Source organism: Triticum urartu, chromosome 1A (assembly GCF_056163025.1).
Source record: "Triticum urartu cultivar PI428250 chromosome 1A, HENAU_Tu73, whole genome shotgun sequence".
Taxonomy (NCBI): domain Eukaryota; kingdom Viridiplantae; phylum Streptophyta; class Magnoliopsida; order Poales; family Poaceae; genus Triticum; species Triticum urartu.
The window spans coordinates 562,263,671-562,279,151 of record NC_141873.1 but is presented as its reverse complement, the minus strand read 5'-3'; the positions used below and the strand labels follow the sequence as shown (position 1 = coordinate 562,279,151).

General features: G+C 44.2%; 3 pseudogenes across 1 annotated transcript; all 3 read left to right on the top strand.

Annotated features, from left to right (window-relative positions):
* Positions 1–465: 465 nt before the first annotated feature.
* LOC125526610 (uncharacterized) lies at positions 466–3,139 on the top strand (annotated as a pseudogene).
* A 324-nt stretch (positions 3,140–3,463) lies between these two features.
* On the top strand, positions 3,464–4,985 carry LOC125529388 (uncharacterized; annotated as a pseudogene).
* LOC125526609 (uncharacterized) lies at positions 4,936–7,440 on the top strand (annotated as a pseudogene). Its single transcript, XR_015613974.1, has 4 exons — positions 4,936–4,997; positions 5,084–5,956; positions 6,044–6,467; positions 7,012–7,440. The product of XR_015613974.1 is annotated as an uncharacterized LOC125526609 (transcript).
* The last annotated feature ends 8,041 nt before the right edge of the window (positions 7,441–15,481 follow it).

The following is a 15,481-nucleotide window of genomic DNA, read 5'->3' as shown; positions in this document are numbered from 1 at the left end:
ACGGCCCACCACACCTCATTGCCTAGAAAAACTTGTACGGGGTTTTGCCTCGGCCAACTCAACAGTTATCAATGAGATATTTTAGCGGGTGCACCCATACTACTTTTCATTAATTTTTCCGCACATAAAAATAACAACTAAACAACAATTATTTCATTTGATATAATATGAATTTCTATGATACACAAACAGTTACAATAAAAATGAATAGCAAATGACATGAATGCCCAAAAATCAAATTACTAAAAAAACAAGATAATGCACTTGATTAGCAACCCGTAAAAAAATGCATTTGATTAGCAATGTGAGTGAGAAAAGGAGGTAGGTGTGTGTGTGAGTGACAGCACGTACGTTGTTGTGCCCCCCCCCCCCCCCCCCCCCCCCCCCCCCCGCGTCATTTCAGTTTCCCTCCCTACAGTAGTCTAGTCGTAGTGGAGGAGTGCACAGCCCTACTGCATTGCGGGTGCGTTGCGTTCTCGCTCAGCTGGAACAAAAGACCAGCAGCTGGGCCTCCACTTTCCCCATCTATTCTTCCCTTTCTTGTTTCCGTGTCCGTCCTCTCCTCGCTCGCTTTTCATCTTTTTTCTTTCTTGTGATCTATCTATCGACTTCTTCTTCTTCTTCTTCTTCTTCTTTCTTGTACAAATCCAACTGATTGAGTCAGTGAATATGTGGTGGGGGATCTTCAACCTCGCCATGGTTTGCGTTTGCACGATTGGGATGCTGCCTCTGGCTGCACCCACCATCCACCACGGTAATTTATTCTATCATGTTCTGCATCTTCTTCTTCTTCCGACTTACTGTAGATTCCTGTATCTGTATGCGTACATACATCTCAATTATTTTTTATGTTCTCGTTTTCTTCTTCTTCTTACGTACACAAGGAGGAGGAGGAGGAGGAGGAGGAGGGAACCCGGCGAACGACCTGGTGGCGATGGTGAACGGCGACCGGGCATCGGCCAAGTTGCCCACCCTCCGCAACAGCAAGGGCCTCGGCTGCATGGCGCTGCAGTACATCTCCCGATGCAGCGACAAGAGCGGGTGCGCTGACGGCGGCACGCTCGCCCCGCCCTGCCGTCCGCCGGAGACCGACATCACCGAGGTCTACGCCGCCAACTGCGGGGTCGAGCTCCCCACCGTCGGCGCCATCTCAGGCCGCATCCTCGGATGCGGCTTGCACGCGGGCGTTTACGACTTCGAGATAACCAACGCCACGGTGTTCCGCGGCAAGGACCAGACGCTGCCACGCTTGTGGGCGCCGGCGTGGACGGAGGATTCTGGTGCCTCCTCCTCACCAGCGGCAGCCCCAACTCCAGCTTCCTGCTGGAGGACGCCGGCAGGGGTAGCGCGCAGACACACGGCTGCTTCAGCGACCCGGACACCCTCTCCTGCAACGCCTCCGCCGCCCAAACCAGGCGAGTCACCGCCGGATCCTCTGCCTTGGCTCCGCTTCTTCCCCTGCTGCTATTCCTCCTCTAATCTAGTGGAGTAATAGAGCTCTGTCCCAACAGAATTATTAAGCTAGCAGAGACATATACTACTACAACTCCTACTCTTGTACTCCCTCCGTTCAGTAAAATGTTTTAGATATTTTAATATAAACTACACGCGGACTGAAATGAGTAAAAACATCTTATAATAATAGTGAATGGAGGGAGTACTGCACAAAGAGTGAGTCATGCATTCTTGCCAGTGTAGGGTGATCCTTTGCCTTGGCTGCTGCTGTTCCTCCACTAGTAATAACTAAATTGTACTATCAGAATTACTGTGGGCATTAAGCTTGCAGTGGCAGAGAGGGACAGATACTACTACTCCTGCAATTTTGCTACTCAACCAGCCAGTCATGTCATGCATTCATTTCCACTTGATATTTTCAAAACATTTGGGATTCATCTTTCCCCTCAAATTTTAAAATTAGAACTGCAAATTTAATCCATACTTTCAAACAAATAATTAGTACTAAGTAATAGGAGTAAAATTTACAGTTTAGCAAGCTACTACCTCTGTAAACAAATAATGTAAGATGTTTTATTATGTCACTACTTGTAACGCCCCGGCCACAGCCACCGGTTCCTGGCCGTTACGTCTGTAGGGATCTAGACTGACCCCACAGATCAACACTAGTCTTTCCTACATATTTTCTCTTCAGTTGTGTGCATCTGGGACCAACTTTTTGTTTGGTCACTCATACTAGAATTGCTCTAACCTAAACACGCTTAATTTTGAAGTTCTTTCTAAACGGGCTCCCGGGAAAAAAGGAATTCTTTGTTGATATGAGTAGGCTATCGTTCCTATTAAGCTAGGCTCTCACATACACGCCCACTCAAAGGAATCGACGTGCTTGTCGGCCCACAGGAACCTTCCCACCGGTTCCCGGCAGTAACGCCTTGAGGGATCTAGACTGGCCCCACAGACCAACACTAGTCTTTCCTACACACTTTGTCCTCACTCGTGTGTACCCGGGACAAATTTTTTCGGTCGGTCAGCCATCCTAGAATTGCTCCAAGCCAAGCACGCTTAACATTAAAGTTTTTCAAATGGGCTCCCGCAAAAGAAGGAATTCCTTATTGATATGAGTAGCCTATCATTCCTATTAAGCTAGACTCTCACACTACTTTAGTGACCTAAAACGTCTTCTATTTATTTACAAAGGGAGTATATTGGAGTAGGATTGAAAAAACCATTTTCATCATCTATAAAATACTACTGCTATGTATATGTAGAACACTACAAACCAAGTTCATATCAGGTGGATCCGAAAATTAAGACAAGGCAGGCTACGTAGCTTACTTATAATTGCAATCGCAGGTAAAATAAACACCCTGCCGATTTAGTTACCCGCAAATCCCTAACCCAAAGGTGACGACGACGGAGAGCGAGTCGGAGTGGGAGATGGCGGCCGCGAAGGCTAACCGTAACCCAAAGATGTCGGCGCCCAAGAAGAGCAAAGAGGAGGGGGGCTGCTCGACCCCGATCCTTCAGGTCTTTTGAGCACTTAAATCTTGACCCTAATTTCTAAGTTTATAAGACTATTAGCTTTACGCTCCAATCATCTTTTGATCTCTTAAATGCTGACCCTAATTTCTAAGTTTACAAGACTATTAGCTTTATGCTCCAATCATCTTTTGATCACTTAAATTTTGACCCTAATTTCTAAGTTTGATGTTTTTTAAAAAAATACGTGAATAATCTTTTGATTCCACGAACAATATTTTGAAAATTTAATGTCAGGAACTTATTTTTTTCGAATTATTCAAACATTTTTTGTGAAATATGTGACATTTTTATTGTCATGAGAAAAATGTATGCTTTTAAAAAATGCACAAACACTTTTTTTAAAGCGTGAACACCTTACAAAATTAATTAATTGAACATTTTTAAAGTTTCATGGTTTTTTAGAATTGTATAGAAAACCTTTTTTTCTTTAGGATCGGTAAAAACTTAAATAGTTTAACACTTTTATAAAATTATGTAAACAGATTTATTACAACATCTGAACACTTTTAAATATATTTTTTAGATGAACACTTTTAAATATTTATTTAATAAGAAAATCAAATAGATAAAGTTGGGCCAGCCCAGCACGAAGCATCAAATCCTCAACAACAAAAAAACAAGCATCCCGCCAATTTAATTAGTCACCCAGACTTGTCCCCAAACCCCTAACCCTAACCCGAAGATGGCGGCAGCGGAGGCTAACCCTAACCCGAAGAGGGCGGCCCCGCTCCCTCAGGTCTTCCCCGGCAAGGATTTCGTCGACATTCCCTTGAATGCCGACGAGAAGGGCCCTGCCTGGTCGCTGCTCGTCGGCGTCATGAGGGGCGCCCTACGCTTCCACCGTCTCCGCGTGGCGAGATCGGGGCGGATCTCCGGCCGGAGCAACGAGGTGCTGGAGATCTTTCACGACCTCAAAAGCTCGCACGGGTGCAGCAGCTTGAGGGCCGACGCCGCCCTGGCTCCAGACGGCCGCTCCCTCTGCGTCGTGCAGCAGGAGGAGAACGAGCCAACCCACGCCCTGCAGCTGCAGCTGGAAGCCGACGAGGAGGAGCTGCGGGCCGAAGCGCCCCTCCCTCCGCTGGCCTGGAGCACGCATGGCCGCTGCATGCCGTCTCCGCGGACGGCCACATATGGGCCGTGTCCGCGGGCCGCTGCTCCGTCTCCAGTTTCCACCTGGTGGTGCAACGCCTCGTCATCCACGAGGAGGAAGAGGGCGTAGCCGGAGGACGCTGGGAGCAGGTCGGCAGCCCCTTCATCCACCATTGCAAATTCGACCTCTCCTTCCCCATCTGGGGTGGCAGCTTCCTCCAGGGCTACGCGGTGCTCCCCGGCCACGGCCGGGATGGGGGCACCATGATTCTCATCTCCCTCCAGAATAGCCTCTTCTTCACCTTCGATTGCTCGGCCCCAGACTCCGGCTGTGGACCAAGGTAATCCACACCTCAGACGAGTGCTACCTCCCTATCAATGGCCGCGGCCTGTACGCACAAGAAAGCAATGCCATCTACATGCTGTGGAACAACGTGGTCTACGAATACAAGCTCGCACCGGCAGATGAAGAGCGAAGGCTCAAGCTGCATCTGCCTGCGAGGATTGACTCCGTTTGTCCTTTCATTGTAATGCAAGGAGATGGCTTCCTCGCCCATCTGGGCTCGGGGCTCATGTGCTCTGTCTGGATCAGCCTCGATCTCTCATGCGGGTGTGACCACCTACATGCCTTTGTCACCACCTTCCACATTGCTCCCCTGCCCTGGGATGTCAAGGTCCTGCACTCCACCTTCCGCCGGCTCGACATGTTGCCCATGAAACACATCCATGAATTTCAATTATGCTTTGTGCAGTAAGTTTTTCTCTCCACTAATCCATGTGTTCATTTTGGTCATCTTGCTTACAAATTAATCTTTTAATTTATCCACTAATCAACCACTTAGAGAGTATATGGATGACAAGGTGCTGCTGCCTCAACTCCATGAAGAGCAAGTGCTTGATGATCCTTGCAGGTCTAGACATTACTTTGGTTCCAAGTTTCTTTGTGCCTTCCAAGCTTCTTAATTAGTGCATGACATATTTTGCTTCTTTCATCCAGGCATTTTCTCCCACCAAGTCCTCCTAGGTACGTGAAGCCACCACGTATCCATATTGACAAGGATCACTTGTTTATTATCTGCCAAGGTGGTTCACAATCATTTATCTATAAAACCAGTCTGGATGAGATTCCAGGGTTAGAATTCGAAAAGCACCTCCTCTCAAACCACATTACATTGTACATGGAGATGATCATGGGCACAGGCATTTTTTCGGAGTAGCTCAAAACTATGTGCTGTCTCATTCCTAAAAGATGGCATGGATGTGATTAATCTTGACACCACATGTCACGCTATGGATATCCTTGCACGCCGGCCTGTTTCTGTTGACGATCCTTTTGTTATGGTTATCCAAGTTGGTCGAGCGACTTTTGCTCTTACTGAGACTCTCCAAGTTTACTCTAAGGCCCACCATGTTTCTCCTCCTGGATCCACCTCATGGGTGCGCTGCCACACAGACCAGTCTAATGTTCTTGACAGGAAGGTCAAGCTCTCGGGATATGTTGTACTGGGTGATGATTCCTTTATAGTCTGTGATAGTATCACATGTTCTTGTCTTCGGTTTGACGTCGGTGCCAAGAAGTGGCATGTTGTCATGCCTTGGACTATATGGGGAGAATACCTGCCAAGGGCTATGCTTAGAAACCGCCTTTCAAACGGCGCATGTGTATTTGTGGATGGTTTTATCTACACATGCTCAAATCGTGGGCTTGCTGCTTATGAACTACTCTCTGAAAATCATATTGTGTACCTCAAAGACCCAATCTTTTTGCCATTCTCATGGGAGAGTAAACAGTGGGAGAGCGAAAGAATTTGTTTGGATTATGCTGGCAAAGAGGTCGACTCTGGTACCATATTGTTTTGGGTGGTGCAAGGTGAATCTCTCTCCCTCTCTCTCTCAATTATGCATGGTGATCAGTTTATGAAAGATGTCATCACCTCTAATGTTCTTGTATATACAGGCGTGCCATTTCAATATAGACCCCCCAAGAATCAGCTATGGATCACCGCCGTCCAGGTTGAGACTGAGAAAACACCCAGTAAGAGCATGAAACCCGTGGAAATTAAACATCTTCTTTGTGCCGCACCTCTCATTGATCAAGTGGAAGGAATTGATCAGGAGGAAGTAATCAGAACCACATGCTTTGGGGTCTCTTTCTGATTGGTACATTTGTTGATTCTAGCCATATTTCTTACTAGACTAGATTCCACATAGATAGCGATGCTGCAAGCCGGCAACTCAGTGCAAGGATCTGTATGAAGGATTGAACTTAGGAGTGCTAGATACAGTGCTTGAAGTGAGTGAGCGAGAAATTTCCAACAGAGTACAGTGCGCGCGAGGATGGAACTTCTGAACTAAGAAGTGAGACGGATTCTGAAGTACAGGTGAGAAATCCTCCTCGTCGAGTCGACGGGTTGGTTGAATCAGTGAGTCGTGCAATGGAGTATATGTTTCATCGGAGAAATGCGACGACCCCCTGTTGGCAAGGTTTTGGTTACCGGTCGAAATTTCGAGATTTCCCGTGGTTACCGCGTATTTCCGTGCCCCTCGGTAAATCCACGTACCAAGCAAAAAATACCAGTTTTTTGAATTTTTTGAATTTAAACACTCGATTTGTAGTAAAGTACGTAGGATCTAATTAATGTCATGAGAGTTGGTTCTGGCATGTTGGTAGCAACTTAGTTCCTGTTTTAAGAGGTCTTTGGTTCAAATATTCGTTCATTAACTTATTTGAATTCAAAATTCAACTATAAATTTCGTTCAAAATATTCTCGGTATTTATCGGTATTTCTCGGTAACCGTGGTAACCGCGTTTACCAGTCCCCCTCGGTAAAAATGCCTCATTCGGTAACCAAAACCTTGCCTGTTGGCAGCTGGGTGCGATGGTATGAGCTACCTAATAATTTTGTATGCTGATTTGTTGAATAGGACGCTTGATGGAGGGCCTGAACAAAGCTAAGTGCATGAATAGGAAGAGGGGCGACCAGTACACGCAGGGTCCGAGGTTGGACAAGTTCAAGGAGATGCCGGTGAAGAAGGCTGAAGAGCAGAGAGTGGAGTTTGACGGCGCCAAGGGCGAGTGGAAGTTCAGGGTGAAGCACTTCAGCTCCTACGGGTTTGGTGAAGCTGAAGCCGACCTGGCTGCCGATTCCTTGTAGATTTATCGATAGGTGCCTGGTCGGTTGTGATGCTTTCTCTGAATGATGCTATGAGCTCCTTCCCATGTTTTTCTCTGTACATATCTTTTCTTCTTGCAGAATGCACAAAAATTACATTCTGGCACCAATCTAGCACGTGCGTGGATGGATAAATGAACGGACATCTGTGCAAATCTGGTCTATAGATTTTATTTTTGAACTTTGGCCGATAGATAATCTTGTTGCTGTCCTGAATGGAATGCATCCTTTTGGTGATCATATTGTTTGATTAGTAGAGTTATCTTAATGCCTGCGGCCTCTATATGGTTTTCCTAATATATTTTTTGTTTGCGTAATGTAATGTATTGAATTTGTTGTTTTAATACAGTATGTGTTTAGCGCGCTGAGGAGCTATGCCTGATTAACACTCTAGCAGAGCAGACAGGGTCACACCTTTGGAGACCTCTCTCGTGGGATTTGCCAATAAGGTTTCGACAAGGAGGACGGAGAGCAGCTTTCCCTCGGTTGTGTCCAGGGAAGTGAAAGCAGGAAACGCCTTGAGCTGCAGTTGATCCCATCCCACCGGTGCCTGAACCAGAGGAGCAGAACAACCCTGGACAGCTGCTGAAGGTGCAGCAACTGTAGCTTCACCTTCTGATGTTCTTGGCTTGCTCCGAGAAGAGGCGCACTGTGCTATATATGACATGTCGCCTGGGTGATTCCTGCGATAATACTAAGCAAGCATTGGAGTTGGCACATAGAATAGAAGTAGAGATGAGCAAACGCTTCAGTTTGCATGTCAGCGCTCGACGATGTTTGATGTTCTAATCATGACTAAAGTAGAAATCATCTTCGGTACAGCCATCTAAGGAAGTCTAGCACATAGATTTGGCACGATTTCTTTTTAACGAGAGTCATCTTCAGCTCATATACAGTGCACAGTTAAGGAACGCACACCAGCGCATGGACTGGCACGAGCAATTCCGCGAACAGGTTGTGGGCATGCGCCGAAAGGGCGCCGCTGCTTCCCTTCCAAAGAGCCCATGGAAAAGGCACCAAAACAAAATCACTGCGGTGCAAGGAAGGCGAGCCGCCGAGGAGACGGTGGTGAGGAGGTTACCGTGTGTAGAGAGCGAGGGGCGCGCGCGGGGAGCAGCTGCTGGCCGGAGGAGGAGGTATGCGGCTCAGTGGCGGAGCCAAGGGAGGGCCAGCGAAGGCCATGGTCACCCCCGTGCTTCGGCCTCAAGTACCCTGCCCTGCCCTTCCTGCTCTCGAACACATGGCGAGGAGCCGCCATTACCAGTTGCGAGCTCATCGTTGCCTTTTTTTCAGTTGAGCGAGCTCATCATTGCCAGGAGGAGGAAGAAGACATCCTGGGCCTGGGCTTTGAGCTGTTCCAAATGGGTAAGTACCAGTCCACTGGGCCAGACTGAAAGCCTCAAGTACTCTTATAAAAAGAAAAGTTTCCAAAGTGGCATGCTGGTTTTTGTTTTCTTCCACCTGATGAAGCTTATTGTGCATCCAACTTAATTAGTCTTCCACACATTTGATTTCTACTTTTTCCATACATTGTTTTAAAAAAAATCATCACTGTTTCGCACAAAGTGTCCTACTGGTAAGCTTGGTGGCCGGTTTTCGTCGTTTCTTCCAGTGCTTTGAGCCTTTTGACGCACAAAAGCAACAAATGGTTTTGGAATGAATGTAAAAATTGATGTATGAACTATTCGAATAAAAACAAATTCTTCCAACTTTGCACTACAGGAAACATAAAAATAAAACAGGAAATTTTTTGAACTACTCAAAGTACTTTTCCCATGTTGTAATACAGAGAGTCATCTCTAGAAGAAAAAAAAGCAGACTAGAACAAATGATGTGTTTCTCAAACCTTTGTTGAATAACTAATAATACGGTTGTGTGCATCGCTCGATGCAGATGCGGGGCTTGCTCCCCCTTTTTTTTAAAAAAACTAATGCTCATGCCTAAACATTTTTCTAGTGGAGTTTTGCACCTATTCATTTGGAAAAGTAGTGGTTGCACCCACTTTCGGTGCATCCACGATGTGAACAGTAAATTCAGAAAAAAAATAAAGAAAGATGTTAAAAAATTCTGAAACATTGTGGATGTGATTATGAGGAAATTTTTAGGAGCTTGCAAAGTTTGGACACAAAAAAACATCAATGGTCTCCATACAAAACCAAATACAAATGATGCTCTGCACCCACGTTACTGTCCACATGTTTTCAGCGCAAACTTTGCTTTTCTGTACAGAGCTCCTCGGATGTCATTTTTGCTTCTCATTCAATAGATCTGCTGATGCTAATTTCCTGTGGTTTGAAGCCTTAAAATCAACCTGCTTATGTGCATCTTCTTTCATTTCTAAAAGGTCCTCTTTTCCTTCAGGATTCCTGCTGCTTGCAAGGGTGGGCAACGTTTTGTGTCACTTTTGGCGGCGGCACATCATGGCAGCCTTTTCTCTGGCTTGCGATGTAGCTTCTCGCCAATGGATTCGCCATTGCTGAACAGGTTTGTCAGATTGCCGTGGATTACTTAACAGCTGTTTCAACTTTTCAGACAAGTGTACTTAAACGCCTCTGTTGTAGATGAGTTCTTGCAGGCCGTGCCTGCAACTTTGCAAGCTCATTCGCGCGTCACAGTTTATTCTTGGCACTTCTCTTCCTTTTTGTTTTGAGACGTGCAAAAGGCATGTGTGTTGATTTTCACTGAGAAGAGGAGGCTAATGTCATTCTTTTTCTCCATCACCATGTTGGCATTTTTCTGGGATGAGTCTCGCTTACCACGGTGCTTGGTCTTCTCATGAAGTTCAGCGCTGTAATTTTCATTTCATGGTCATGTAAATGTTTGTATCTTGGCCTCGTGTCTGTCCAAACTGAAGTTACACTCATTTTACTTTTCACAGATTATTGTTCTTCACTTGGAAAAAAAGTTTCACTTAATTCTGGCCAAAGGCGTCTACTTTTACTGCTGTAAAGATCCACTGCCACTTATGTGATGATCAGATGATCCACTCGTTGCATCTCAGATGTTGTTGTGGGGATGGTCCTTTTGTAGTAGTGGCAAGACGTAAAAATAAAATGGAGGGTGTGCACACTTTTTTAAAAAATAAGGTATATTCAATTGGCTTGGCTTGGCCTTAAAAATCATCTAATCATTATATGGTAAAAAGAATTGTCCCAAAATTCTGGGTGTGCCATGGCACACCCGTTAGGTACGCCACTGTTTTGTAGGGCCTTTCAATCGCATTGCGGCACTTTTAGGTTGGTTGAACTTACGGATGTAAGTAGATGGCGTTTGCATGCCCGTGATCGTCTGTGAAGCAAAGACCGCACTAATCTTTGTTACTTTATAATAACCATGTTAGTTTAATATTTCTGTTCACGGAGAATGGTGGACATGTGATTCACGGAGAAGCGACAACATCTGGAGCATGAATCCACCTACAAGTGGTTTCAAGAAGACCGCATGCATGTTTCTTCTTCACTGCTTACTGTTCTTTTATAATAGATGGATATTTGAATTTTCGCTCCAATGAAACAACCACGAATGACTTGCGTTTTGAATTATTGGGTTTTCTTTCCTGTTTTTCCAAAATCGCTTATGTTATTTGTTTGCACACCTGACCACCTTCAACGGGCCGACAGAGGATCAAAAGAAAATCTTATTGAATTTAAAGTATATATACACCGATATGCTTGCAAAGCCAGGCACCATGGTTTCAAAACTTACATGGGACTGCTGTGAATGTCATAATTCAATAACCATCCATCCAGAGAATGAGCGTGATTGAAAATTCCTTCCTCAAATGGTGATACTTATTTAGAATAGTACTGATTGTAGCCACACGATTGTATATTGTTGTGTGAAGCACACGACCTTCATCCCGAACGGGACGACGGCCTTTTCATCTGAACAGGCACAATTTTTACGGAGGTGTAGAAGGTGATACATCGAATCGGAGTGCTCAGCGGATGGTGACCGACATCCTCCCAACGGCCACATAATGCAATTCACGAGATGATGTGGCATGAATTGATTGAGAACCATGGGGCCCCGCCCTGGAAAACAGGGGAACAGGGGAAATAGTTCATGAGGGTAAGGGGGCCAATGCCCCCCCTCCTAATCCTATATAACTAAGTTGTTGATTTCTATCCAAAAAAACTGTTGACCCCTGCTACTTTTATTCATCTTAACATGCACACATGTCACCTCACCGCATATATCACATCATCAAAGGCCCACCTCAAGATGCATAGAGAAAAGTTTTCTGTTGTTATTAGTTGATCTCACTTCCTTCACAGTGCATACCTCTCTTTCTCTTTTTAGTTTTTCTGGCGGACCGGTCGCGCAAGATCTTTGGTCTTCCCCCGGAACCGATGAAAAAGCGGGTCGCTTCTTATGGACTCGCTCAGAATGATTCTTTTATATCTAAGGAAAGGGGATGACATTATTGCCATTGATTGAATTCGTACGTCTATCGCTATCCCGGGCCGAGGAGAGGGGGTTTCGGAAGCCGTGCCCTTGTTGGTAAAGGAAGTAGGTTTTGCTTTTGAAGGTAGGTATTTCTGGAAGCAAGGAAAATAAAGAAGGAAGTAGGTACCGGTCTAGGGGTTGCCGAGGATACGTAATTGTATTTATCCCAATATGCACACATGCCCAGTTTCCCACCTCATCAAAAACCCATCACAACTTGCTTGGAAAAAAGATTTTCATTATGTTATCCATCCAACCACAAGAGCACTTTGCTTCGGAAGTGGGCCATCGCCGTGATCATCATCTCGACAGCCGTCTTTGCATACTTGTACGATACTCTCCGACTCATCGCCTATAAAAGCTCGTCAGAGAGGGAATGGGAAACAGGCGAAAAGCTTTGAAGAGTACATACGCCGCATGAACGGCTGGGTCAAGGTGCTGGTGCAAACTTTGTGGGCAATTTGGTCGACTGGTAATTCTCTACGAAACGTTTTTTTGAAAAAGAGAGCACTCTATTCGATTTCCATTATCAAAAACCTCGTGTCTTCTTACAAATATAAAATGAACTGCGACTAAAGCAGGCTGCTTGGCGGCAGCCAAAGCAAGCATGATGCACGGATAGATGGATTGCAGAATGAGTTAAGCTCATTTGCCCCCATCAGGCCGCGAGATAAGGCAAGCTAGCCTAATGCCAGCCACCCCTTAGCGAAAGAGAGTCTAAAATGCAACACATATCCCCTAGGACTCCCACAAACCGAGGTCTCCAAAAGCACCAGCCATCAAGAACTGATTTTTTTTTTTGAAACTATGATGATTTTTATAGCAAATTCGGAAACTATATACCCTAATGCAGAAAAATCAAAAAGCATCACCCTGTCGGCCTCCTGTTGGCCGAAGAGGGACTTTTCGGCCTACCATTGGCCGAAGAGGGACTTTTCGGCCAACCGCTGGCCAAAAAGAACTTTTCGGCCAACAGTTGGCCAAAGAGTCCCTCTTCGGCCAACACCGGCTCTACAGTTTTAGAAAATTCATATCAATTAGGATTTTTGGTATTTTAATTTGATTCTTTTTGCATTAGATTAGAAATTTTATGAAGTTTTTTGTAGATACAAAGTTTGACTAGATTTGAAAGTTTGAATTTGAATTTTTATGAATTTGCTCAAATCACTAGATTGCCTATAATTTAAGCTAGGAGTATTCTTTTTAGATGGTTCTTTTTGCTACTGGTTCTTTGTGACTTTTTTTATCAGTAGTAATTAATTGGTGAATTTTAGGATTATTTAAAATTAGGTTTTCATGAAAACAGTTCTGTTTTAGTGTTTTATAGGTTTTGTGCTATTCATTTAATTTTAATTGCTTTAAATTGTTTTATTTATTTTTGTGACATATTATTTTAGTTTCTGTTAAGTTATTAGTAGATATTTTATTTGTAGTATTTTTATATTTTATTTCTTTTATCCTCCATTTTCTTTCTCGTCGTTCTTTCCCTCCATTTTCTCCCGCTATTTTCTTTGCTGTCATTTTCTCCCGCCATTCTTTGCCGCCATTCTCTCCCTCCATTTTCTCCTGCCATTTTCTTTTTCGTCATTTTATTTGCCGCCATTCTCTCCCTCCATTTTCTCCCGCCATTTTATTTCCTGCCATTCTCTCCCGCCATTTTCTTTCCCGCTATTTTCTTTCCCGCCATTCTCTCCCGCCATCTTCTTTCCCGCCATCTTCTTTCTCGCCATCTTCACTTCTAAACTTATAAAACGAGCCTCATGTTGTCCATGACCGTAGATAACATCGTCTGACACGGTCTGTGTCTCCTGCGTCGGTGCTGCTGGTAGAGTGTGAAACACTGTCTGAGAGAAGTCATAAGTGTTTGCAGCTTCGTCATCATCATCGGAGAGTGTTTCACACTTATGACTTCTCTCACACAGTGTTTCACACTCCACATGAAGGCATCATAGTCATCCTCCGTCGATGCAGCACTCCTTAGTGTGGCGGGAGAGAATGGCGGGAAAGAAAATGGCGGGAGAAAATGGTGGCAAAGAAGATGGCGCGAAAGAAAATGGAGGGAAAAAGATTGCGGAAAAGTATTTTTTTCATGTATAAAACGGCAATGGTTGTACAGGATTTATAAGGAACTTTTAAATATAAACTCCGATGAAGCTCAAAACAAGTTTTCTAGTAGGATAAAAGAAATAAAATACAAAAAATAGTACAAATAAAATAGCTACTGATAACTAAATAGAAACAAAAAGAATATATCAAAAAAACTAAAGAAAACAATTTAAAGCAATTAAAATTAAAAGAAATGGCATAAAACCTATAAAACACTAAAACAGAACTGTTTTCATAAAAACCTAATTTTAAATAATTATAAAATTCGCCAATTAATTACTACTGATAAACAAAGTCACAAAGAACCAATAGCAAAAAGAATCATTTGAAAAAATACTCCTAGCTCAAATTATAGCCAATCTAGTGATTTGAGCAAATTCATGAAAATTCAAATTCTAACTTTCAAATCTAGTCAAACTTGATATCTACAGAAACTTCATAAAATTTCTAATCTAATGCAAAAAGAATCAAATTAAAATACTAGAAATCCTAATTGATATGAATCTTCTAAAACAGTATAGGAGGTGTTGGCCGAAGAGGGACTCTTTGGCCAACTGTTGGCCGAAAAGTCCTTTTTGGCCAACGGTTGGCCGAAAAGTCTCTCTTCAGCCAACATGAGGCCGACAGGGTGATACTTTTGATTTTTCTGCATTAGGGTGTATAGTTTCCGAATTTGCTATAAAAATCATCATAGTTTCAAAAAAAAAGTCTCAAGAACCACGGTTTTCGGTTAAACTAGAAGCACCAAAAAAATTGTTTTCGGGACATCAAGCGCCAAGAGATCTTCTGTCGGCCGTAATCCTATGGTTCGCTCTCCACCCCAGTGTTGCTCTGAAGACCTCTCCTGCCAGCACTTCATTTTTTATTTTTTTGGAACACGAAGCGGTACCCTCGCGTTGCCCCGCACCGGTGACTCGAGGGCGAACGCGAGCGCCGCCGTCGGGCCTCATACGTCTTCGATCCCTCGCCGCCGCTTGAGGCTAGTGTCGGCCAAGTCCGAGCCGCAGCCAAGGACGGCGGCCACTACAAGAAATATGTCAACTTATGACCACCACTATTGGTCACTGAATGGTCACAAATTTTCATTTATGACCTTTTTGTGACCAAAAACATAAGGTCAAAAGCTGGGCGTCGTAAACTGACTATAGCGACCTTTCTTCTGGAATGGTCGCAAACGTTTATGACCAAAATAAGTCCACTGTGGCGTTTTGGTCACTAGCAACCTCCCCAGGCCACGTAGGCATCCAGCGTGGCAAGCTGATGTGGCACAAGATTCAACCCTGTCCAATTCGGTTTTCTACATGGGCTTAGCCCAAGAATTCGGCCTTTCTATATTTTTTTTCATGTGAATTTTTTGTCAGCTTCATGGACCAAGCCCAACATTGCAGCCTTTTTATTTTTGGCCCATGGCCTTTTTGTCTCAACAGTTTCATTTTTTTCTTTTTTTATAAATTGGGTTCACTAGTCAGGTGGGTCCCCATTGTCAGGTTCTAGTACTGGGTCCTAGCCATCAGGGCAATATTCTTCATTTTTTTATTTCACGCAAATAAATACCTGGTATTTAAATTGGCACACAGAAAACACACGAAATACTTCAAATATTATCAACCATCAAAGTGCTACATCATATAACACACATACAAATGTGATCAACATCAAGTTTACAA